At 33.5% G+C, this 26,724-nt stretch overlaps 1 long non-coding RNA gene across 1 annotated transcript in view; it reads right to left on the reverse strand.

Annotated features, from left to right (window-relative positions):
• LOC129457490 (uncharacterized) overlaps positions 1-26,724 on the reverse strand; it is a 319,456-nt gene that overhangs the window by 77,423 nt on the left and 215,309 nt on the right. Inside the window, exon 3 of the long non-coding RNA XR_008649271.2 lies at positions 8,695-8,749. This is a non-coding gene — a long non-coding RNA (uncharacterized lncRNA). The remainder of the gene's footprint in view (positions 1-8,694; positions 8,750-26,724) is intronic.

A 26,724-nucleotide genomic window follows, 5' to 3' on the forward strand; every position in this document is an offset into this window, starting at 1 on the left:
TTTTTAATCCGTCTCCTAAGTTATTATTTATGTCAAGCATTCCAACTTAAACTAATTTGTTGAAAAGATGTCATGTTTGGAAACTTTTCTCAGGTGGAAAGACTGCTGCCCGTATCCAACTCTACATACATTTGAGTCCAGTGCTATGCAAATATGATAATGAAAACTCAGAGAGGCTTCTTGATATGCTGTATTTCAATGCGTAATTCTAAAATCCTGATGAAAATAAAATATGCTCTGATTTTCACATTTATAAACTGAGACACCATCTGACAACTGGACAGCAATATGCAAATAGATTTGCTGGGATTTTTAAGCAGCTTTCCCTGTAATTCAGATGTTCATAGTGCAGAAAGTCTCCTGTGCTTTCTGCACATGTCCAAAGTAATTGTTCTAAATCTGATATGAACCTGTCCCCTTATCCCAGTGAAAAAATACTGCTATGGGAGCTAAATTGGGCTGGGAGAAAAAGACTGAGACCACCAGGTATTTTCAGAATGACCCCAAAGGCTATCTGTCTTTCTGGCTTGTAACTGATATTGGTGCTAAGACTTTGGTGGATCAGTTCCAGCCCAGACAGCTCTCATTTTACGTATATAGAAATAAAATGAGCTTTGGGTTACAAATAATCAGCTTAATAACAACATCAGCATCTGCTCAATATTATAGTTATTCCTAACCTTGGTTGGATTCCTACTTTGCATTCTAATCTCCCAGAGTGTAGTTTTTACCATAGAACTAACCATCTGCTTTGTACTTAAGAATATAGGTTCCAACTATTTATCCCCACCTCTTCGTTTTACACTACTAAATTTACTTTACCTATGCGAATATTCCATTTTCCTTATTTGTAACATTTATAGTTTAGCAATCTTACCATGCTTTGCTTATATATTTTTCCGTGCACCTCAAATAGGGGTTTAGATACTTTACTATCCTTTATTAATTTGCTTGCTTTATATACACATATATTTCTTGTCTCAAACTCTTGGCTTAGCAAAACTTTCCATCCATCATTTATCTATGTTGTAACGTGTCTTACTCTTTGTTGACTTTCTGGTGCTTCTTCTTCTTTTTTTTTTTTTTTTTTTTTTTTTTTTTTTTTTTTGAGATGGAGTCTCACTCTGTCGCCCAGGCTGGAGTGCAGTGGCGCGATCTCAGCTCACTGCAAGCTTCACCTCTCAGGTTCACGCCATTCTCCTGCCTCAGCCTCTCGGAGTAGCTGGGACTACAGGCACCCAACACCACGCCCGGCTAATTTTTTTGTGTTTTTAGTAGAGACCGAGTTTCACAGTGTTAGCCAGGATGGTGTCAATTTCCTGACCTCGTGATCTGCCCGCCTCGGCCTCCCAAAGTGCTGGGATTACAGGTGTGAGCCTCCGCGCCCGCCCTGTTGCTTCTCTTAAATGCCATTTCCCTTAATATCTGCTAGTAGACAGCTGATAACTAATATGCCCACTGATAAGAGGTGTGCTCCTTTTAAAATATAATTGAATGTAATAGGCCCTCTAGAAATGTGTAAATAGAGAGGATCTCAGGTCCCATTCCTGATGTTTAATTTCAGGACCAGAGCTAAATTAGCAAAAGAGGTTAAGAACTAGTAATGAACTAGACTTACTTTGCTAACTAGAATTACTGCAGTGTTGACAGGCCCTCCCTGGAAACAGGTTCCATCAGAGCCCGCGTTTTGCAGCATCACACTTTCTATCCTCAGTCACAGCTCGTTGGATATGCATTGTGCCCCTTACCCAAGGTCAGCAAATCTATAGGCCCATAAGTCAAATGTAGCCTGCTCTTGTTTGAAAAGGTAGACATGCCAGTCATATTCTCCCTCATTTCGGAATTTAGTAGGAGAAAAATTCAGGATGAGAATTAGGCAAAATTATGGTGTAGAGAGAAGTTATAAAGTAAAAAAATGTATTCAAAGAACTGGAGAACGGAAGAGACTTATAGTCAAATTATAATGGGCAGAGCATTAGGGGGCTGGTCTAAAAATTCTTACTCTTAAAGTTTCTGCAGCTATAATAAATCCTTTCAGTTTTAAAAGACAAATCATTTGTTTATGAGATCTAACGTTTTCTTCTCATAGTTTTGCATCCAATTCTCACTTTCCTCATTCTTACATATAGACATCATATGAACATATTACAAATTTTGTTAATGTTTAAATTTTTGTTGGGTACATAGTAGGTGTATATATTTATGGAGTACATGAGATATTTTGGTACAGGCATGCAATGTGTACTAACTACAGCATGGAAAATTGGGTATCTATCCACTTAAGCATTTATCCTTTGAGTTACAACAATCCAATTATATACTTTTAGACTATTAAATTATTACTGATTATATTCCCCAACACTATACTATCAAATACTATGTGTTATTAATTCTATTATTTTTGTTGTACCATCAAATACTAGGGCTTACTAATTTGTACTATCAAATACTAGGTCTTATTAACTCTTTGTACTATCAAATACTAGGTCTTATTAATTCTTTCTATTATTTTTGTACCCATTAGCCATCCCCACCTCCACCCTGCCCCATAAATACCTTTGCCAGTCTCTAGTAACCATCCTTCTATTTTTTATGTTCATGAGTTCAATTGTTTTGATTTTTAGATTCCACAAAAAAGTGAGAACATGTGGTGTTTGTCTTTCTGTGCCTGGCTTGCTTCACTTAACATAATGATCTCCAGTTCTATCTGTGTTGCAAATAACAGGATCTCATTTTTTAGGAACAAATAGTACTCCATTGTGCATATGTACTACATTCTCTTTATTCACTCATCTGTTGATAGACATGTAGGTTGCTTCCAAATCCTGACTATTGTGGACAGTGCTGCAACAAACATAGGACTGCAGATATCTCTTTGATATCCTAATTTCTTTTCTTTCCAGCATGTATGCAGAAGTGGGATTGCTTGATAGTATGGTAGCTCTATTTCTAGTTTTTGAGGACCCTCTGAACTATTCCTCATAGTGGCTGTATTATTTATATCCCCACCAACAGTGTACAAGTGTTCCCTTTTCTCCATAGCCACACAAGCTTTTGTTATTGCCTTTTACATAAAAGTGATTTTAACTGAAGAAAGATGACATCTCATTGTAGTTTTAATTTGCATTTCTCTAATGATCAATGATGTTGAACACCTTTTTCATATGCCTATTTACCATTTGTATGTCCTCTTTTGAGAAATGTCTATTCAGACCTTTTGCCCATATTTTAATTGGATTATTATATTTTTTCCTATGGAGTTGTTTGAATTTGTTATATATTCTGGTTATTAATTCCTTGTCAGATGGGCAGTTTGCAAATATTTTCTCACACTGTGTGGGTTATCTCTTCACTTTCTTGGTTGTTTCCTTTGCTGTGCAGAAGCCTTTTAACGTGATGTCATCTTATTTGTCCATTTTTGCTTTGATTGCCTATGTTTGTGGAGTATTACTCAATAAATTTTTGCCCAGACTAATGTCCTGGAGAGTTTTCCCAATGTTTTATTGTAGTAATTTCATAGTTTGAGAACTTAGATTTAACTATTCAATTCATTTTGATTTGACTTTTGTATAAGGTGAGAGATAGGAGTCCAGTTTCACTCTTCTACATACAGATATCCAGTTTTCCTGGCAGCGTTTATTGAAGAGACTATCTTTTCCCTAGTGTATATGCTTGGCACTTTTGTCAAAAATGAGTTCACTGTAGATATGTGGATTTGGTTCCTGGTCCTCTATTCTGTTCCATTTGTCTATGTGTCTATTTATATGCCAGTGCCATGCTGTTTTGGTTATTACAGCTCTGCAGTATAATTTGAAATCAGGTAATGTGATTACTCCAATTTTGTTCTCTTTATTCAGGATAGCTTTGGCTATTCTGAGTCCTTTGTAGTTCCATATGAATTTTATGGTTGTTTTTTCTATTTCTGTGAAGAATGTCACTGGTATTTTGATAGAGATTGAATTGAATCTGTAGATTGCTTTGGGTAGTATGAACATTTTAACAAAATTGATTCCTCTAATCTGTGAACACGAAATACCTTTCCATTTTTTGTGTGTGTCCTCTTTAATTTCTTTCATCAGTTTTTTGTAGTTGTCATTATACAGATCTTCCACTTCTTTGGTTAAATTAAATCCTAGGTATTTAATTTTATTTGTTGCTATTGTAAATTGGATAACTTTTTAAATTTCTATTTCAGATCATTCACTGTTGGCATATAGAAATGCTAATGATTTAAATATGTTGATTTTGTATCCTTAATCCTTACTGAAATTATTAGTCCTAGTAGTTTTTTGGTGGAGTCTTCAGGTTTTTCCAAATATAAGATAATGTAACCTTCAAACAAGCAAAATTTGACTTCACTTCCAATTTGGATGCCGTTTATTTCTTTCTCTTGTCTGACTGTTGTAGCTAGGACGTCCAGTACTATGTTGAATATCAGTGGTGAAAGTGGGCATATTTACCATGTTCCAGATCAAACAGGAAAGGCTTTCAGTTTTTTTTCCCCACTATGACACTAGCTGTGGCTCTGTCATATATGGCTTTTATTAGGTTGAGGTATGTTCCTTCTATACCCAGTTTTTTGAGAATGTTTATTGTGAAAGAATGTTGAATTGTATCAAATGCTTTTCAACATCAATTGAAATGATTAAGTGGTTATCTTTTATTCTGTTGGTATGATGTATCACATTTATTGATTTGTGTATGTTGGACCATCCTTGCCTCCCTGTGAGAAATCCCTCTTGGTCATGATGACTGATTTTTTAAATGTATTGTTGAATTTGATTTGCTAGTACTTTGTTGAGATTTTTTGCATCAATATTTCTCAGAGATACTAGCCTGTAGGTTTACTTTTTAATGTGTTTTTGTCTGGTTTTGGTATCAGAGTAATACTGGCCTTGGAGAGTTTGGAAGTTTTCCCTCTTCCTCTATTTTTTTAGAACAGTTTGAGTAGAATTAGTATCAGTTCTTTAAATGTTTGATACAATTCAGTAGTGAAGTCATTGGGTCCCAGGCTTTTCTTTACTAGGAGACTTTTCAATAAGGATTCAATTTCATTACTTACTGGTTTGTTCATGTTTTGGATTTCTTCATGATTCAATCTTGGTAGGTTGTATGTGTCTAGGAATTTATCCATTTCTTCTAGATTTTTCAGTTTATTGGCACATAGTTGCTGATCATAACCACTAATGATCCTTTGAATTTCTCTGGTATCAGTTGTTATGTATGCTTTTTTTCAATTCTGGTTTTATTTAGTTGGAACTTCCATCTTTTTTTGTTTGTTAGTCTGACTAAAAATTTGTAAATTTTGTTTATCTTTTCAAAAAATCAACTTTTTGTTTCATTAATCTTTGGTATTGTTTTCTTCATTTCAAATTCACTTATTTCTACTCTAATATCTATTATTCTACTATTTTTGGGTTCAGTTTGCTCCTGCTTTTCTAGTTCTTTAAGATGCATTATTAAATAACTTATTTGAAGTTGTTCTTTTTTGATGTAGGGACTACTTTTTTGGTGTAGGCATAAATGTTTCTCTTAGTATTGCTTTCACTGTATAGCATGTTGGTTTGATAGTTTGTCCTTCCATTATTATTTCAAAAATTTTTCCATTTTCTTCTTAATTTCTTATTGACCCACTGATCATTCAGGAGCCTATTGTTTAATTTCCACGTGCTTGTAGTTTCCAAAATTCTTCCTGTTATTAATTTCTAGTTTTATTCCTTTGTAGTCAGAGAAGATGCTTGATATTATTTCAATTATTGTTAATGTTTTAAGACCTGTTTTGTGACCTAACATGTGATATATCCTTTAGAATGTTCCATATGCCGAGGAGAAGAATGGGTACTCTGCAGATGTTGAGTGAAATATTCTGTAAACCTCTATTAGAACCAATTTTTTTATAGCACAGATTAACTTTCATGTTTCTTTGTTGATTTTCTATCTAGGAGATCTGTCCAATGATGAAAATTGGGTGTTGATGTCTCCAACTATTATTGTATTAGCATCTGTCCCTCGTTTTAGCCCTAATAATATTTGCTTTATATATCTAGGAGCTACAATGTATGGTACATATATAATTACAATCATTATATCATCTTGCTGAATTGACCCTTTTATCATTATGTAATGGCATTTGTTTTTTTTTACACTTTTTGTCTTGAAATCTGTTTTGTCTAAGTATAGCTACTCCTACTTTGTTTGGTTTTCATTGGCATGAAATATCTTTTTCCATCCCTTTATTTTCTGCCTATGTGCATTTTTATAGGTTATGTATTTCCTATAGGCAACAAATCATTGGATCTTGTTTTTCTCCAACCTTTCACCCACTCTACATCTTTTGATTGGAGAGTGTGTATTTTTATATGTATTTCCTATAGGCAACAAAACATTGGATCTTGTTTTTCTCCAACCTTTCACCCACTCTACATCTTTTGATTGGAGAGTTTAACTCATTTATATTTAATGTTGTTATTGATAAGCAGAGACTTACTCCTGTCATTTTATTAATTGTTTTCTGGTTTACATATTTTTGAAAATCAACTTCTTTATTATCTGAAATAATTTAAGTGTGTCTCTGTTCTTCACAATCAAATGTGTAAAAATGCATCAAAATGTGTAGATGGTGGGGAAACAACAACTTCCAAAGTAAAACATGGAAGTTGTTATTTCCCAACTATATACATCTGCCCTACTAAAAATAAGAAATATTAAAGTTTGGGTCATCTCCAAACATGACAATTTTCTTCTTTTTGTCTGAATTTTTGTGATTTTAATTTCTTAACCTAAGACAACTTTATGTGGTATATATTGAAAATCAAGGAGCTTAATACAATTTTTATAAATCTCTATATAAAAGTAAATAATATTCTTTAATTGGATCAATTATAAAAGATAAAATATAACATTCTCAACAGATAACATCCTATTATTATTAAAATATAAACTAAATCTTATATAATAACTCATTTTAATTTGTTTGCTAAATCGAACTTAGCGTTTCATGCTATTTGGTGATACACAATTAGGAGACTTGTGTGTGTGTATGGAAGCCCTTGTGTTAGACAGTACTAAGATGGCCTCAATGATCCTCACTTGCTGGTATTCATGATCTTTCCTAATTCCCTTCCGTTAAACATGGGCTAGGCTTACTGACTTGTTTCTAACAAATATGATGTGGCAGAAGTAATGGAAGGTAACCTTTTGGCAAAGGTTACAAAGAGATTGGGACCTCCATTTTGCATGGACACCGATGCTTTTACTCACTAACTCTGAAGGAAGGCAGCTGCCCTGTAAAGCCTTACAGGACATGGGAGTAAACCTTTTGACCAAACAACCACTGAGTTGAGGCCCTCAGTCTGATAGCTCATGAGGCTTAAAATCCCACCAACATCTATGTGAATGAGTTTAGAAGCAGATCCTACTCCCATAGAGTGTTCATATGAGAATGAGCCCTGGCTGATAACTCAATCACAACTTCAGGAGAGTCATTGAAGCAGAGGCATCCAGCTAAGCCAAGCTGAGTTTTCTGACCCATAGACACCATGAAATAATAAATGTCTGTTGATTTATGCTGCAAAGTGTTGGGGCAATTTTTTATGCAGCAATTGATAACTACTTTTATCATCAAGAATGTTATTTTTTATTGTTGAAAATTACTAAGATGAACAAAAGCTTCTAATTGAGAAGAAAAAATCAAATGCTATCTTGTTATTTCTAGAAAGATAATAAATGAGAGGCTTCCATTTGCTTCAGCTCTCATTTCTTTACATCCTGGTAATTAGCAAAGTTAACCTATAGATAAATTGATTATAAATTTTCATTCTCCGGTTATTCTTTGCTAGATTGAAAAAGTTTGTTGTGACATTGTGATCAACAGATATCAACCACTGTGTCATATATACTTTTTTTTATTTAACTTCACTTTTGCATTGACTGTCATGATTTAAATTTTTAAGAGAAAACATCAACATGATCTTTCTGTGTATTATGTTCCAATTTCACTAATTTTCTACAGTGTATTTTTTATATGTATATAATCTTATTTTAAAAACCAATGGGTCAATGTAAAGTTTCTTTTCTAAGTTTCTAAAATCTTAATTATAGTAGTTCTTATGGTAGACATTCTAAATTATCTTCTTTTGTGAATTCTTTCTTCGTGCCTGTTTTGCTTATCTATTGCTGTTTAACAAAATACTCTGAAACTTAGTGCCAAAAATAACAACCACTTATTTGCCCATGAATCTGCAACTTGGGCAGGGCTAATTTTTGTTCCACATGATTGGCTGGGATATTCATGCAGCATATTCAGCTGGGGGCTTGACTGGAACTGAGATAGCTAACAGGTCTTTGCTCACATAACAGGTGCCTCCACTGCTATGCTTGGCCCAGCTATGAGCTGGCCAAGCAACTCATATTTTTCTTTGCTTATTTTCTATAGCACAGAAGCTAAACCTTTTTACATGTTACCTCAGGGTTCCAAGAAATTGAAATGTAAAGCTGCAAGACTTCTTAAGGACAATACTGAAATTGACACTGCAATAGTGTCAATTGATAAAAATTCTATTAATAAAAATAAATCCCAAGGCCAGCCCAGAATCTATGGGGAAGAAATAGACAAGAGCTCTTGATGGAAGAAGTGGCATCTGCATATAAAAATGGAAGAATTAATGGTGACTATATGTGGCAATTATTACTCACAGTGCTCAGGAGGTTTTAGCTTTAGCTATATGATGCTAGTTCTTGATTATGGTTTCTAGGAAGAAAGACAGGAAATTTAGTAATAGACAAAGCTTGCAGAACTTAAAAATATAAAGATTAACACAACTCAGAAGAAAATCAGCATTTCCCTGATCTGTAGATTTGAAATTCCTAGAAGAGTTGGAAGAGACTGAAACATTTTTAGATTGAGAAAGGGATATTAAAGTCCCAAAATAAACACTATCTGAGTGACAGAGGAGTCAGCAGAAACTTTATAGTTTAGTGGAAAAGGACGATGAAAGGAAAGCATTGATGGGGGAAAAGGGTAGGTAAAGATAATCTTTAAAGAGTTAGAACAGTGCCTGGCTCTATAGTTTAAACTGAGAAGAGAGGCAGTTTCCCTGTCAAAAGATATTAATAAAAGAAATAGCCACATGATATGTTCTACAGATTTATAGTCTACATTGTGATTTTTTTGAGCCCCTGTTGCTTCCAGAAGCATGGTATTCACATTGTTAAAAATACAGTAGAAATGAGATGAACTGTGTTTGTAATCTTAAAATTTTCACTTGCTTTAAAATATAAGATCTTATCACTTTTAGAGGAGGATAGAGGAGGTTGCTATCAGTGAGTAAAAATAAATGGAAGGATTTATGTAAGGTATTTGGAATACGATATAATGTGCACATTACAGTTCAGGGAATTTGTGGAATCCTGTCATAACACAAATGAAAAACAGCACTTTTCTAAAACTGAATTAAGGGGATACCGCTAGCCAATTGGAATGCTGTCTAAAACATGTACTATCTCTGCAATACTTATTTTATGAAATTTAAACCATTTTTAATCAATGAATGCATAATTCTATTATAGAATGATTCATATTTAAAAACTTACTAAGAAATTGGTATATTATACTATACTATGGTCATTTTAGTAGGATTGAAGTGATATCTCTTGTGGCTTTAATTTACATTACCTTAATGACTAATGATCTCGAGCAGTTTTTCTTGTACTTATTGGCCATTTAAATCTTCTTTGGATAAATATCTATTCAGATCCTTTGCTCAATTTTTAATTGGTTATTTGTCTTTTTATTATTTAGCTATAAATATTCTTTATATACTCTGGAGACAAGACCCTGTCACATGTATGATTTGCAATAGTAGTATTTTGTGTTTTTTCTCTTTCATTCCTTTTTCAATGCAGTTATTTTCAGTGCAAAAATTTTAAAATTAGATTTAGTTCAATTTTCCTTTGTTGCTTAGGATTTTGTTGTCACAGCTAAGAAAATCTTGTGTAAGCTTTCATCACGACTTACTATGAATTCATTCTTAAAAGTTTTAGAATTTTGGCTCTTACATTTAGGTCTATGATACATTTTCAGTAAATTTTGTGTATGATATAAAATAGGCAGTCAACATCACATTTTTGCTTATGGATATCCAGTTATCCCAGCACCATTTGCTGAGGAGACAATTTTTTCCCAATTGGATTGATTTGTCACCCTCATTGAAAATCAATGAATCTTAAATGTTTCCCAATTTCTGTGAAGTAAGATAATTTACACAAGCTTTATGAAAACTGTATAGGGATTTAATTAATTAATTTTATCTAGTTTATATTGTTTTTAATATTCTTTAAATGCTAAGAAATTATACTTGCCATTGGAGCAATTAAATCTTTGAAAAATTAAAATTCAAATTAACTGATAAAGAAAATACTGGACTTACATGATTTTGCTTTCGTATTGTGTATCTGAGTTTGGATAGACATTTAAAAAATAAACAGCCTGAATATTTAAAATTGACATAAGGGAAGTGAATAGGAAAGTCTCTGAAGAAAAATAGTAAATATTGTGGTCTACTGAATATGTGAATTATACTGAACAGTTTATTAGAGATGTGTCAAAGATGCATGGGGTGCTGAAATTTTATTTTTCTCTTCATTGAATGAACTGAAATATTCTCTGCATATAAATAGCTCTTTATTTTGTGTTTGATAGCCATGGTCACATTTGTGACTCTAAAAATTAACTCTATATCCAACTGAAAAATACTAATCCCTAACAAAAACAGAGGAATGTTGTTTGTTATTACTTTTTTAAAAAATAATTTCCCACACATTGGTAAAACCTGTGAACACTAGTCAACAGTTATGGAGTAGGCTTTCGATTACCATACGTATGACCTTGAGAGATACGAATCACACTCAAACTGATCTTCCACAATTTAAGATCCTTATTTTCAAGTTAGATTATGAATTTCATAAACAGTAAAATTTGGTATGCATGCTTCATTTACAGTTTCCTAGCAAGAAACCTCCTTTTTCCCAATGACTTTCAGTTTTGAAAGGAAACGCTGTCTGAGAACAATTTGTGGTTAATGCTTTTCAGTGGGCCTAATCCCACTGAGAAGTGCTCTAGCTAACTTGCTCTGGGTTGTGTTCCAACTTAGTTTAAGGGACTTTAGGGGACACATTCCTGCTGATTCCACTGTTCTTTCCTGTCTTCCTTTTTTTTGTAATCTTGACCCAAAAACTATTTTAAGTGATGTCTGATTTGGCTTCCTATGGTGCTCAAATGTTCACTGACAAAGGATTATTGAAAGAATGTGTGACTCTCCCTTTCTTTTCTTGAATTCAGTTTCTGATGTCGATATTAATGTGAAAGGGTCATCCACAAAGAGACAAAGAATACTAATGTTACAAGGCTTCTCAGCTCTTCTCCTTTATCTCAGTTGGTGGACTCCAAACCAAAGGGATCAAATATCTTCTATCACCTCCTTAAAAACATCAACATCTGTGTCATCATTGGCCTTTAGGCTATGAGGATTATTCCAAAAGTGCTCCTCTCTCTGTACAGTCCATCAGTTGAAAGCTATAGAAACATGGAATTTTAGGGCTAAAGAGCACCTTAAAGGTGAAATAGTCTAGCTCCCTTATTTACACAGTTGGGAAATTGTCGATTATAGTGAGTAGGCTATTTGTCCATGGGCATGGGCAAAGATAAAGATATAGACAAGAAAACAATATTTCTAAATGCAATATTTCAGCAATGCAGCTGCACACTGCACTTGTATTAGGGCTATGTGTCCCCTTGTTTCTTTAATACCTATGTTCATCAAACCCTGCTCAGATCCTAGTGAATCTTCTGATATAACTGAGTTAAATAGATAACAGGCTTTAACATTAAGGACTCACTAAACAATTTTAAATCACAAGGAACCTAAATATCTCAATATTATTTACTTTTTCTAAACATGGACCCTTTTATATCTAGAAAAAAAGTGGTAGTGGCTTTTACTCAAAAGAATAATAAGAAGTGTTTAGTAAAAACTAAATTAAGGTCTTAGGTAGACGACTGTGGGAATAGTGAATATTGACTCTCAACCAAGGATATCTACCACAATTGGATTCCTTGGATTCATAACAATATCTTTTATTAAATAAGTTCAGAATGATTTTAAATCACCACGAAGACTACAGAAAATTTAAAAATCAGGAAGATTTTTAAATTACACAGCTTTTAGAACTATAGGTCAACTTGAAAACAACATGACTTAGCATGACTCATATAAGTGATGTTTTCTGGTAAATTAATGAGAACTTCAATGTGAAAGTAATTCACTTGGTAAAAGCAACTCAATTTGTCAAAGAAGCTTACCAAATTTGCCTTCACTGGAGTAATAGCATGTTTCAACTGAAGAGAGACCAGAAGTGAAGTATGTACTTCATGTGTCATATGATGTAGACATGTCTGCTGTCCATTTCAAAGAAAATAATAATAATCTTTCCATTTTGAGACAGAAGGGACATTCAGAGAATCAAGACAGAGGCTACACAGCAAGTGATTTTCCTAAATATGTTGAAAGGGAGGCAAATTCCCTTAGAGAGCATCCAGTCCTAACTTCCTCTGAATGAGGGTAGAAGGAACACTGATTTAGCCTTGGCTGTAATGCTTCTCATTAAGGTGATCTAATTCTTCATGAAGTTGCCTCTTCAATTCTTAGCTCAGGTTTTGTATTTTCTTCCACATATTGAGTGAAAATCTACATCCCTGTATCTACTTCAAACATATACTTTGCCCCTTTCTATAAATTTCAGGTGTATTTTCCAAAATAATATTTTTAGCATTAAGGCCAATTTCCATTTATCGATAATAGAGTGAAATTAATAATATTCAATATTCATAGCCAAACAAATAATTACTTTGGCTGAGAATATTTTTCATCATTACTAAATTTTACACATCGTGTTACCACTTTTATTTATTTCTCCTGTTCATTTAAATATTTAAGAGTTTCGGCCGGGTGTGATGGCTCACGCCTGTAATCCCAGCACTTTGGGAGGCAAAGGTGGGCGGATCACTAGGTCAGGAGATCAAGACCATCCTGGCTAACAAGATGAAACCCCGTCTCTACCAAAAATGCAAAAAATTAGCCAAGTGTGGTGGCGGGCGCCTGTAGTCCCAGCTACTCGGGAGGCTGAGGCAGGGGAACGGTGTGAACCCGGAGGCAGAGCTTGCAGTGAGCAAAGATCGCACCACCACACTCCAGCCTGGGCAACAGAGTGAGACTCCATCTCAAGAAAAAAAAAAAAAAAGGAGTTTCTAGCTGTATGATACTAAGTTTCTCAGAAGAAAAGATGCAAACAACATATTCACATATAATCAAGTTATATCTTTACATTGATTGATATATTCATAGTGAAAAGAGCATTTTCATTGATGTTCTTGGTTTTAATTAAGAATCCTAGAGAATCGTATTTTTTAATACTGAAAAATGATTGCTTACTAGCAATTGTTCAGTATGAAGTACAACCAGTTTTTTTAAATGTTGTATTGAAAAATGTTTGATCTTGTGTATTGGGTTTTTAAATCTGCTTCCTATACAATAATTTTGTATTCTAAATGTGGAAAAATTTGTGTTATTTTAAAAGTAGTTGAAAATGGTATAATACAAAGGCAGTCTACCAAATATTCTGGGCCACATATATTTCTATGAAGTGTCATATGCAACCTTTGAAATGTCTGTGAAGAGAGAGAACGTCATATGGATGATATTAATGCTTTGATTAATGTAGAGACTTTCTGTGAAAACCTATGGCCAGTTCAAGTCCCCAAGCCTTTCTCCCTATCACTACCACTTTTTGAAATTAGAGGTTAAATGCTTGAATTCTAATACCTGAGTATTCAGATGCATAAAAATGGTGGTAAGAACAGAAGGAATCTTCTCAAACAAACTAGCTCAAGTTCACCTGAGCCTATGAGCCTTTTCCTAGTCAGGTAAAAGAATTTCTCCTAATCAGAAATACTGTATAAGAGCTATACAGTTCTTGGTCAGGCACGGTGGCTAGTGCCTGTAATCTCAGCATTTTGGGAGGCCAAGGAGGATCGATCACCTGAGGTCAGGAGTTTGAGACCAGCCTGGCCAACATGGTGAAACCCCATCTCTACTAAAAATACAAAAAAAACCCAAAAAACAAAACAAACAAACAAAATTAACTGGGCATGATAGCGGGTGACTGTAATCCCAGCTGCTTGGGAGGCTGAGGTAGGAGAATTGCTTGAACCCAGGAGGTAGAGGTTGCAGTGAGCTGAGATGGCACCACTGCACTCCAGCCTGGGTGACAGAGTGAGATTCTGTCTCAAAAATAAAAAAAAAAAAAAAAGATACAGTTCTCAAACTTTAGACTCCAGAAGAATCTCCCAAGGTGCTTCTTTAAAAAGCAAAATCCATGACCGTATTCAGTGATGTCTTCTAGAGGATGTGATATATGCAGTAGCACAGGGCCCCATGCTCAGGAGGGCTTCCACACTTGGTTTTATGTCATATTTTCTTCATCTTGAAATTCTTTATTAATTTTTTTTGAACTAGTGTTTTATAAGTGAAGCCAAATGAGACCATTCAGCACGTGCATGAGGTGAGGAGATACATGAAATGTCTGCCCACTATTCTTTGTCACACTATTTACATACAGCATTTGTGAACAGTTAAATGTTCTTAATATGTGCATCTCAAACTGGCATTACACAATATAAAAATAAATGTAAAATTCATTTAATTGAATTTTTTTAATTTTTCTTCACTTATAACAATATTAAATATCAAATAATAAGCACCATGACAAAGTGAGAGAGAAGTTCCACAAGAAAAAATAAAATTTTAATATTTAATGACAATATTTTCTGCTTTTTTGAACAAGGGCACCCATGATTTCATTATTCCTAGGCCTTAAAAATTACTCTTTTTTCAACAGGTCTAGGCTGGGACTGGACATTTGTATCTTTATCAAGCTTGTGATGCAGATAGTACATAAAACACATTCTCTCTACAGCACTCATTTGAGCCCCGTGAAATATACTCCTGTGTGACTCGTGTTTACGTGAATGTAGCTCAGACCATACAAGATTACAAGGTCTATCAAGGCAAGATATATGAAATAATTTTAGGTCTCTTCCACTGTTTATCTGAGTGTCTTACGTATGGTGTTTTTCAAAGAAAATATTTATATATTAATAAAATTATAAAGAGACACCTGATGACAGGCTTACCAAGTAGCGATAAATTTTTTTAAAAACACACAATAAGACTGAATTTAGGAAAAAAAAATGTAGTCTGTTGTTACACTTATGACATAACTTAGCATAGTATCCATGAAATTACAATTCTGTAACTAAAGTTCATCCTATTTCCACCTATAAATTGTGAACATAAAGCATTTTCCCCAGTTCTTAAAAGGTACTTACAATTAAAATAAACTATTGAATGAATATATGGTTGTCCCTTGGTATCTGTGAAAAATGGGTTCCCACCCCCTCCCACGCCAAAGCAGACGCTCAAGCCTTGTTTTAACGTTATATTTCATATGACTTATACACATCGTCCCACATGCTTTGTATCACCTATAGATTACTTATAACGCCTAATATAATGTATATATTATGTAAATAGTTATTGTGCTGTAGTTTTTTTTTCGAGACGGAGTTTCGCTCTTGTTGCCCAGGCTGGAGTGCAATGGCACGATCTCGGCTCACGGCAACCTCCGCCTACAAGGTTCAAGCAATTCTCCTGCCTCAGCCTCCTGAGTAGTTGGGATTATAGGCTTGCACCACCACGCCCAGCTAATTTTGTATTTTTAGTAGAGACGGGGTTTCTCCATGTTGAGGTTGGTCTCGAACTCCTGACCTCAGGTGATCCGCCCGCCTCAGCCTCCCAAAGTGCTGGGATTACAGGCATGAGCCACCGTGCCCGGCCTATGCTGTATTTTTATTGTTGTATTATTTTTATTGTTTTTATTTCCAAATTATTCAAACCAAAGTTGGTTGAATCCACCAATACAGAGAGCTGACTCCATATAGATTCACGTTTTAGAACAAAATTTTCATGAAGGCTTTCAGTGGGACATATTTTTCTCTAAATGATACCTTAAATGTAAATTCACTGTATTGAACAGTTTTTGTCAGAAATGGCAGGAGACCAAAGTCCCACCCGTCAGGATTCAACCCACTTTTCTATCTACATCCCTTGAGGCACTGTCTGTAAAGGAGGTGTTGAGTTTCCAAATAATGTAATTACCAGATGGTCAATTCCAAAATATAAAAATAAAAATTACTCTTTATAAGGTTTAAGATACATTACCTTTCAACTTAAGTAAATTTAGAAATTTAAAAGTTAATTACATTAACCTTTATTAACTTAAAATATCTTAAAAATCTTAAACAGAAATCTTTAAATTAAAATGCCTTAGAAACACTGGAGGTCAGATTCTTAACACTGCTAAGAAATGAAAATGTTGAAACATATTTTTAAATAAGCTTAATTTTTAGCAAATAAGTATTTAAATAAATTCAAAGCCAGTGACAACCTGAGTCAGCCACGAGAATAAATTTTGTTTTTTTCCCCTCTACTTCTAAAACAAAAAAATACAAAACAAGAGATTATTTAGTTTGGACTTTTGCCAACTAATCTTTACAGAAAGACACCCTTAAGGGAACTGTCTTACAAATGAGGATATGGGAAGTTATTCATAAGTTCAAAATCCCTTTTTAAAAATGTCTGAGAAAGTGTATTACAAACGATTGCTCTATAAGGTATAATCATTGAAGATTAAATCTTCCTGATTTACTTACTGAAGATTACATACGGGCTTCAGACTTTTAGAAAAAGGTGGCCTGAGTAATAAGAACAGATGGATGGATGTGAAATGCTCAGGGACTTCTAGTATTCCAGGTCAGTAAACTGTGAACAAAGGAGGACTTCAATGATAGTTCATAATAACTCATTCTGAGCTGTTACAGTCAGTTAGGTTAAAATTCCTGTTTCAACAGTGACCTACATATGGTTGGACAAGGCAGATGAAAGCAAGTTTGTTCCTAACGGTGAGCTGTCAGTTAATAGCCCCAAACCGTAGATTTCACTCAGGTTCTACTGTCCCAAGAAAACTGTACTATTTTACTTGAGACTATATTTGTGAAAACATAACTTGAAACAAATATACCCTACTTTTCAAAAATCTTCAATTTTATAGGTTTTCACTCTTGAATCAAGACTACAATTTCTATGGGTATACTTCGGTAACTGATCGACGAGTTTTAAAGTTACAATGTAATTTTATGAAGTTACTTGAGTGATCTGACATCTCCAGGGAGTAGTTTCTTTTGTACGTAGAATGTGACTAAATTACAACACAAAAGTTTTTTTGAGTAACAATTTATGCAAATGAGTGCTTCCTATATATCATCTTCCATAATAATAACTGTTGCAGCTTAAAATTAAGAAACTGTGGTAGGGAAAAGTTTTATATTCTAAAAATTTAATAAATTTTTCTTATTGCTTGCCAACCCATAGGTTTTTTGAAGAAAATATATATACATATATATGTACAAATTTTAAAAATGCACTGCCTGTCTATGTATACATCCCTTATTTGTGCTAAAAAACTAGAAATGATTTCAGAGCCAATTTGTTGAGAAAGCTTGACAATGCATTTCATGAAGACGATTGAAGATAAAGTTCATTGGGGGGAAAATTGGTCATGAATAGTTGAGATGATCTGAAGTAATAAAAACATTGGCGCATCTGTTTTTGTGCTTCCTGTCCTGTGAAGGAAAGGTGGAGAGCCATATGGAATGCTGTCTTGCACTCTCAGTTCCATTGCTATTGAAAACGAAGGTACTGACCTTGTCAGAAATGGACTTACACCTTTTTTCCTTGCTTAACAGGAATCAAATATTTAAGGTATGATGGCCAGGACTACTTCAGATTTCAGTAGCTCTCATTATTCATTCTCTTACGTCCTTCTAGGTCACTACCTTCTGCTCATGCATATATCATGAATATGTTAGTCTATATATTGCATACAGGTACCTGCCCATAGACATGCATGTGCAAGGTATCCAGTTCAAATATTGCATTAAAGGAAAATTATTATTTTAAAATTGCTTTCACTGCTATCCTTTAAAAAATAATCCATAATGACAGGCAAAATAAACTAATAATAAAAATGTCCTAATTATACTCTAATGATAGTTCAGCTTGATAGCCACCCTGTTGAAACTTTTATATTCTCCAGCACATCTTCGTTCATTATATCCAACATCAACACAGATTTCTGAGATAAACTGATGTTTTACCGCCCTCCAAATACCTTATCTTAACCTCTGCTTTTCTCTTCATCTTATATCACATATTCATTCAATCATTCTGGAATCAAGTTTTGATCAAAAATAAATTATTTTAAAAACTCAGATTATCTTCTTTTAATTTTTGTCATGCCCCTTTATTCCATGGAGTAAATGAATGAGAGAAGAAATATTAAAGAGATGCTTTTGACTATAATCACTACACAAATATACCAAGTAAATAAAAATCCAGAAATTCCTTTGAGACATTAAAAGACATATTGCTTTGAGCAAAAGTGACATGCTAGATATATCCTATAAATTGAAACAGCTTGACAGCATTCAGTACTCTCTACCCCTTTCACGACCCTGTTAATTTTTCTTGGTACCAATTGCCTCTACTAAGTATATATTTACTCCATAGCTATCCACAGCAAAGAAATATGGGTAGTAATATTGTTGATACATGAAGTACAAGACATTCTCCCTTTTTTTCCCCAGTTGTGCTGGCATTTGCTGACAGTTGTAAAAACTTGTTGTTGTTATATGCAGAGACAATTCCAAAGGCATACAGGGAACAGATGTATGCTATCAGAGTAACAAGATGCCACTTTTAAAAAATACTTTTCAGCTTAGGGCTACATTTAAACCTTCAGGTACAGTTCATGAAACTCATAATGTGGGAGAGTGAGTACTGGTGGTGTCTTTGAGAGTCTCTAGGGGAAAAGACTATGAGATATTGTTATCATTATCACCATCTTGCTAACTGAATCACAGTTAGTGCCATGATTATTACACCTAAGGTAGTGATTTACTACCCTCTAGGTTGAAATAAAGGGCAAAATGAGATTCTTCCATCGTAGGAAGGTGGAACAAATTCGGGACACTCTAAGAAAAAGGCATTCTATTCAATCTCAGTCTTTTAAAAATAGAGAACTAAATTAATCTGAATATGCAATTCTCAGTTTGGCCATATAAACTAACTGGGCATACGTTTCAACTAAACTGAATACGGATGGAAAGTCTTTGCAGAGTTAGATACATTCTTCGAAAATCTATGCATGTCTTATTTTTATAGAAATGCAAAAACAAAAACAAAACAATAGGCAAGAAGGTTTCACACAAAAGCAGTCATACCTAAATATGAAAAGACATAAATGTGCCTCAGATTGCATCATATTTTATCTTGCAGTGAGTTACATTGTAAAATTGTAAGATGCTGTTGAAGTAATTCAATCAAATAAAGTGAAAGTAATATTGATGAAAACCGCTTTCATTTTTATTGACTCATAAACATTAGAGTGTAAATGTGTAGACTTATTTTCACACCCTATAGATAGAACTGACTGTTCTAACTTTAAATATCTGGAAAGGAAATATAAATTGTATGTTACACTTGAACCTAAAACATAAAATTGTCACTGCGCTTTGATGATGAAAAGTTGAGCCCTTTGAACGATGCTCTATTTTTCTCTGGAATTGTATTTTTTACTCTGTTCCCTGATGTAAATTTTGTTTCTTATTTCTGTTATTTGTTTCTGATTGTGAACCCAATTTATTTTGCATAGAATTGTTAAGTGCCTTGTCTGTTTGCAGTAGTTCAAATGTAAAATAGCTAAAATGAATAACCCTTCAAAGTCAATTCTGGCCTTCTGCTTTTATATTTATTTACAAATGCTGTAGTCTGAAAAACGGTTAAAAGATGAAAATGCCAAGGGGCCAGTTTTCTTAATTACTTTATGAATAAATCTTAAATGATCGGGACATTTAAAACACTTGAAATATGTTTAAATATAATTAAACTAGAATACCTCTTTATAGGAGACAGTAGAGGATACTGGGATGAACAATTTTGATTTTAAGTGTGAATCATGGAAATAAAAGTGGCTGTGCTTGATCATTTACTCAGCACTGGAGGCAATAATCAAGTTTCACAAATCAATTACACCTTTGAAGAGTGATGGCAGGGAGCAGAGGCTTTATCAGAAAAACTCTGTGTTTTGTATCTGTTTGTCTCTTTGTATTTTTAGACATAAATCTCTAACATAGAGTGTGTATCCAGACAACATTCTCTCCTCCCTCCAGGTATTGATGGCACAATAGGATTTGGGGATTTTGAGCACCTGAGGGAAAAATTGTAAGCTGAGTAAAAATTGATATTATTACATTAAAAGAAGATTTATGCTTTAAATATATATATCTCTTCAGAGTAACAGAGTATTTAGGAGAAGAATATATCAATTTTATGAAATATCTTATGTCAAATGTGGATGTTAGTATAGAGAGCTAGGAAGATTGATCAACTAATATTTTATAATTGTATAAAATATATCATATATATTAACTTAGATATTATTAGCAAACAATGGCAGTTTTATTTTTTATTTCACAGCTTAATGTAAATAAAAAATTCCGTGTTTTGACTCATGTCAGATAAGAAACAGAGAAATTTTTTTCTGTTGATTTTCTAAGTAAACACATATTTTCTGTTTTAAAAGCTGTCAAGTTGAACTTAACATCAAATTGCTTAGATATTGTATTTCCTAATGTTAATCCAGACTAAAATTTTTATTGCATTTTTCTTTAATATTGACTAAATATAAACTTCTGAATGATATGGATAAAGGGGACATGTAAGTTATCTGTTGTAATATAAATTTAGCTCTCAATGAGTGTGTCTCCAGGAAATACAAAACCTAATAGGAGTTGGAGCAAAGAAAAAAAATCTCCTTTCTCTCATTTCTAACATATCAAATTGATAGGCAACACAATATCAAAACTATGCATACTATAAAAAGATTATATAGTGAAAAATAAGTGAATTGTATAGTCAATACAAGCAGGGCTGATAGTTTTTTTATATAAAATGTAGTAGTTTTGCCCTTATATTTATTTAATTTGAAGGCCATTAAAAATAGTAAAGATTATAAAACTTGAAAAGTTACTAAATGCTTGTCTCTGGTTGATAATTATGCATTTGGTCCAGGTTAACACAGGTTATTATTACCCCTGAGTAAACAAGTGTACAGCTTGGAGAACTGCTTACCTTTTAAAAACAACAAACTAAAATAATTGAATTGATATAATTATAGTATGTTGAGTTCAAAGGTCATCTAATTGACTATGAATGTGCTCACCATGGCATTCAAAAGTCTTTAGAATGTAATAATTTTTTTCACCTGCATAAAATTTATCAGTAATATCTATGTATGTAATATATATGTTTATATATTCTGTAGTATACTACAGAACATAGAATATGTATTACTATACTATATACTCATAATATATACATATGGTATATATATATGTGTGTTTGTGTGTAATAATAGGCCACTTGGAATGTCTAAGCAATTACAAAACTTATTAATATTTAATGTTCATTTTTATATCATTTTGTCTTCACTATGTTGTGCTATTGTGCATGTTCTATAGGTTTTTGAAGACCTAATCCTTCCTTTGTTTTATGCATTGTAAATGCAATAGTTAATTTGGGTAATTTGTATGTACTTGTTCTTCTGATGCCATATATTTGCTTGTTAAAATTATACATTTAATGTTTGCTTGAGCCATTAAGTTTAGTGAATGCTGTCTTGTTGAAAGTCATCATTATAATAAGTGGATATTATCCTATCATTTCCATCCCTGAATGGAGGATATCATTATGAGAATTTTCCAATGGATGACCTAAAGAAAAAGTTTGATTATTTTTGTTTGAAGGAAATGCAAAGAGATTGGCATTCCCAAGTGATATATATCACTGAAGTATAAAATTGTGTCTTACTATCACGGCATTTGGCATTTTATTTTGGTTTCAAAGGAAATGCAATTTTCAAAAGTAAAGTAAAACATATAACTACATTAATAGATATGTTTTGTGATTAGTAGAAAATTCAAAAACCAATGACTTTATTTCTCAATGCCAGAAGATTAGGAAGACAACAAATTATATGCTAATTATTTCAGTAATGCTGGCATCAAAAGGCTAGAAACTTGCAGATGAGAATTTAACATGATTCTATACATATTATCAAGAGACATTATACATTTATGTTTAGATTGAAAGTAGTGTTGATGCTTTTTGTTTTGAAAGTCTTGAGTCCACATGGGTATTATATGCTTTATTCCATAACATAGTCAGGTGTTTGCATTGTCAGATATCAATTAGCAATGTCCTCTTAAATAGATAATTAAGGTTTAACTAAACTTTACTTTTGCTAGATGACCTCACAAATGTTTTGGGTGAAAGGCTGTATGCACAACATTGTGCATAAGTGGGTCAAAAACGAAGTGTATCACTTACAATAGGTTTGAACTTTCGGTGGTTAATAGAAGAACAAAAGTCTCCTAGATCAATGTTTTCCAGAACTTAATCATAGGGACAGCATTACTGCAAAATTTTAATAGGTATTTACTTAAACACATGCCCAGGTACACATACAAAAGTAAATACATGCAACACACCAAACAGAGTTTTGTGGTCAAAAATATTGAAAAGGTCTTCATTAAACAAAAGTAAATGAACTTCTTCACTGTACGACTTCTCAGAGACTATACAACAATAATTTAAAGTGTCTGAATCCAACATGTGCATAGAATAGGAAAGATGTTACAAAATACATTAACCATACGAAACATTTTTCATGGGCTATCACAAAGTAATATAATTGTCTGCAATTCTTAAAGAAACAACATAAAGATTTTTGTTTCATTGACACTAAATCAAACTGGCACTTTAAAACTACATGTTACTTTAAACTCTCATTAGAATTTATCATTTTTGAGCACTTCAGTATTGGCTTCTAGCATCTTGTGCTTTCCTTCTCATCTGTATTTTTCCATTCACAGGAGGAAACAAATGACCATTTTCTAGACAATCCACCAAAATTCTAATTTATTATGAGAGCTTTCTCCCTTAATCATACTTCAGCCTCATAATATGAAGCAAAGCTCGTTTTCTCCCTTACAAAATGGGGGAAAATAAGCTTTTATTTATGTCTAACATAATATAAGGAGAAACATATTATAGAGAGGTGGAGTCCAATTTGGGACTAAAATGGCTCAACAGAGTATCCATGTTCCTGGTAAAACCACCTCTTCCCAGCTTTTACATTACTCACATCAAGGATGAAGGTAGAGCATCTGAAAATTCCTCATGCGTATGGTGAAACCACCACTTTTTCTGATCCCCAACCTTTTCTGTCCAAGCACTATAAACTTTCTAAAAGATCTTCCTTTAGCACAGCCTAATTTGAACAAGTTAACACATTCACATAGTGAATCTTCAAAATTTATCCAAATACTTCCTGTGTCCTTGTGTCTGTCAGCATCCTAAGTAGTCTAAGCTATGCTATGCTTCCTTATCACCTGGACTCTTAAAGATTCAAGGCTCTGTATATATCTGAAGTGACTCATTCTTTCACAACGTAAACTCCTCCTATGTGACCACTGAATATACAAAGTCGTGTATACCCTCCTTTTGTCTCAATGTTTCTTCCACTTCCTGTTCTAACTAAAATCTAGATATCACCTAGGGACACTGTCTCCCCCAGCAATGCTCTCAAATAATCTTTCACACACATCCCAAGTTGCAACAGTCCTGGAGTTAGAACAGGTTTCTATCCTTCCCTTAAACAAACAAATGAAGCGCAATCTGTTTCAAATGAACCAGAAAGATAGGTGTATATTTTCCTAATGGTTGTAAACACCTACTAAAAGTATCATTGACATATTATCACCTTGCTTATTATCTTTTTTCCACCAATAGGAATATTATTATTCTTGGTAATGTCACTATCTATACAGGTAATCTATGCAACACATTTTAATCTTTTTCATACTCTTCTTACGCCAGTAATTTTTTTCTACCCTTCACTGCAATCACCTATTTCAATCATCATTCCCTCCAGACATTGTCACTATCAATATCTATATCACTTCAAAAATTTTAATGATCATACCCTTATTGTAATATTCATATTTTCATATTAAACTATAAACTCTTCCAGAATCTCAACTCCCCAAACAAAAGCTCATCCACTGAAACCACCAATAATTCACTGTTGATCTCTCCACTTTGGTAGTTTCTCCGCTTCTCACAAGATTAGATTCCTTTGCGCTGTCATTAAAGCCATCTCTTTGTTATCAATCTTCAATTTCTTTACCTTTTTTCTTTGCTTTCTTTGACTAGACTAGTGTATTAGTCTGTTCTCACACTGTTGATAAAGACGTACCCAACACTGGGTAATTTATAAAGAAAAAGAGGTTTAATAGACTCACAGTTCCATGTGGTTGGAGAGGCCTCACAATCATGGAAGACAGCAAAAAGCACATTTTACACAGTGGCAGACGAGAGAGAACTTGTGCAGGGAAACTCCCACTTATAAAACCATCAGATCTCAGATCTGGTAAGACTTATTTACTATCACAAGAACTGCCTCCATGATTCCATTACCTCCCACCTGGTCCCTCCCACAACACATGGGAATTGTGGGAGCTACAATTCAAGATGAGATTTGGGTGGAGACACAGCCAAACCATATCAACTAGCTAAACCCCAATGTTGGCTTAATTTCATTATCTACTTACTATCAACGTGCACCAGGAAAGCTAAGCAGGATGGGAAAAATATAAACAGTCTACTTGATTTAACTTTAAATACGACCACAAATCTGAGTAATTTCCTCAGGGCACATTTAATTCTACTATATTTCCCTAAAAAGTGTATTTTTCCTGCCTCCTTTGTTAATTAACACTCCTCTCACTCAAACTATTGCCCTAAACAGTACTCAGAACTGCATTTAGTTTTAGATTACAAAAAAAAATTAAATACAGTGGACTGACTTTCTCAGTCTTTCTCTCCTCTCTTGAAGACCACTCAGTTTGGTTCTACTGAAATTACTCTTGTCAGTGCCATAAATGACCTCTACATTGAAGTATTTGGTAAGTAGATGTTGATGAATAGAACAGACACAGCATAATTTAGCCAAATTAAATAAGGTTTTCTTGTGTAAATGATTCACAGAGAAATGAACAGAGTCATGATTCAGAGTAGAGAGATCAGAACCATTGTACAAGAGATCTGGCTCTGAGCTTTAGGGTGACAGAAATGTTCACCATGTTAAAATTTCAAATGATAGTAAGATTTAGAGTCACATCATACCTCTTGGAAGTTCATCTTCTATCAGACCCATAGCTAAATGGAGTTGGAGCAGTCTAACATATAATCATGTAGAGTATTTATCTATATTTGCTCATCTGGGCCAGAGCCATCACTTTAATCTTAGAGACATAGAGTATATGTGATAGGAGATAGTATGTAATTCTCAGGTACAAATGAAATTATCATTTTTCATTTTCAGACTTTTTACCTAGAAGCATAATCTATCTTTTCTTAACTGAGGGCTGAAGAATTGAACTTCATTGTTTTCCAAAACTGTCAGTCACCATAATCTAGAAACCGTGAAACACTTGCCAGCACACTTAAAATTGAATTTAAATTCTTTATAATGCTCAAACAATCCAACAAGATTTAGCTCCTGGCTTCCTCTCCAAACGCATTTATTACCACTCTTGCTTTTTCTTAGTATGTGTCAGACAACCTTGCTTCTTTTCTAATCCTCAAACACACTGTGCACTCACTAGTCTCGAGGCTCTGTATATAGTACCCTTGTGCTATAATGCTTTTTGCCCAGTATCTATGTGACTTGCTCCTTACTCAATTGGTTCAAAGTCAATTCCTGAGAGGAGCCTTCTCTTACTTCCTCATCTGAAAGATCTCCCCACTTCACACTACAATAAACAGCTTTAGTTTTTCTTTATAGTGCTTCTCAGTCTCAGAGATTTTTGCTTATTTATTGGTTAATTGTTTTTGTTGAAAAATAAAAAATTGATTTATGTAATTATATATGTATTTACCTAAAATGTCAAATATGAAAAACATTTAATAGCAAATTTCTATTAAGCTTTTAGTTTAATTGGGAAAACTCAGGTTTTCTGTTGTTTCACTTCGCTGACTAATGAATACCACAATTACGTGTCTCTTTAATTAAAAAACAATTTTAATGTATGTGAACAAAATTGTTTACCCAAGCAGCTTATTCTGATATGTTAATTTCAAATTCATTTATCTAAAATGGAAATCATCATTACCTGTAATGAAATCAAAAGGTTATCTGGCTTGAAAAGCTCAAAATAAATAAAAGCATTCCTAAGTACTAAGAGAATAAAGACTCATAAGAAGGAAATGTATTTTTTTTTTTTTTTTTTTTGCCTGATCTGTGTTTTTAACTGAAGTGTAATTCTTCCTCACCTCACCTTTGGGGAATCAAAAATGAGAACTCAACAGGGAGGAAAAGTGTGATAGTGTAGGTTGTTTGCTCTTGAAAACTTATTAAATTCTGAGAGAA

Source organism: Symphalangus syndactylus, chromosome 11 (genome assembly GCF_028878055.3).
Source record: "Symphalangus syndactylus isolate Jambi chromosome 11, NHGRI_mSymSyn1-v2.1_pri, whole genome shotgun sequence".
Lineage (NCBI taxonomy): Eukaryota > Metazoa > Chordata > Mammalia > Primates > Hylobatidae > Symphalangus > Symphalangus syndactylus.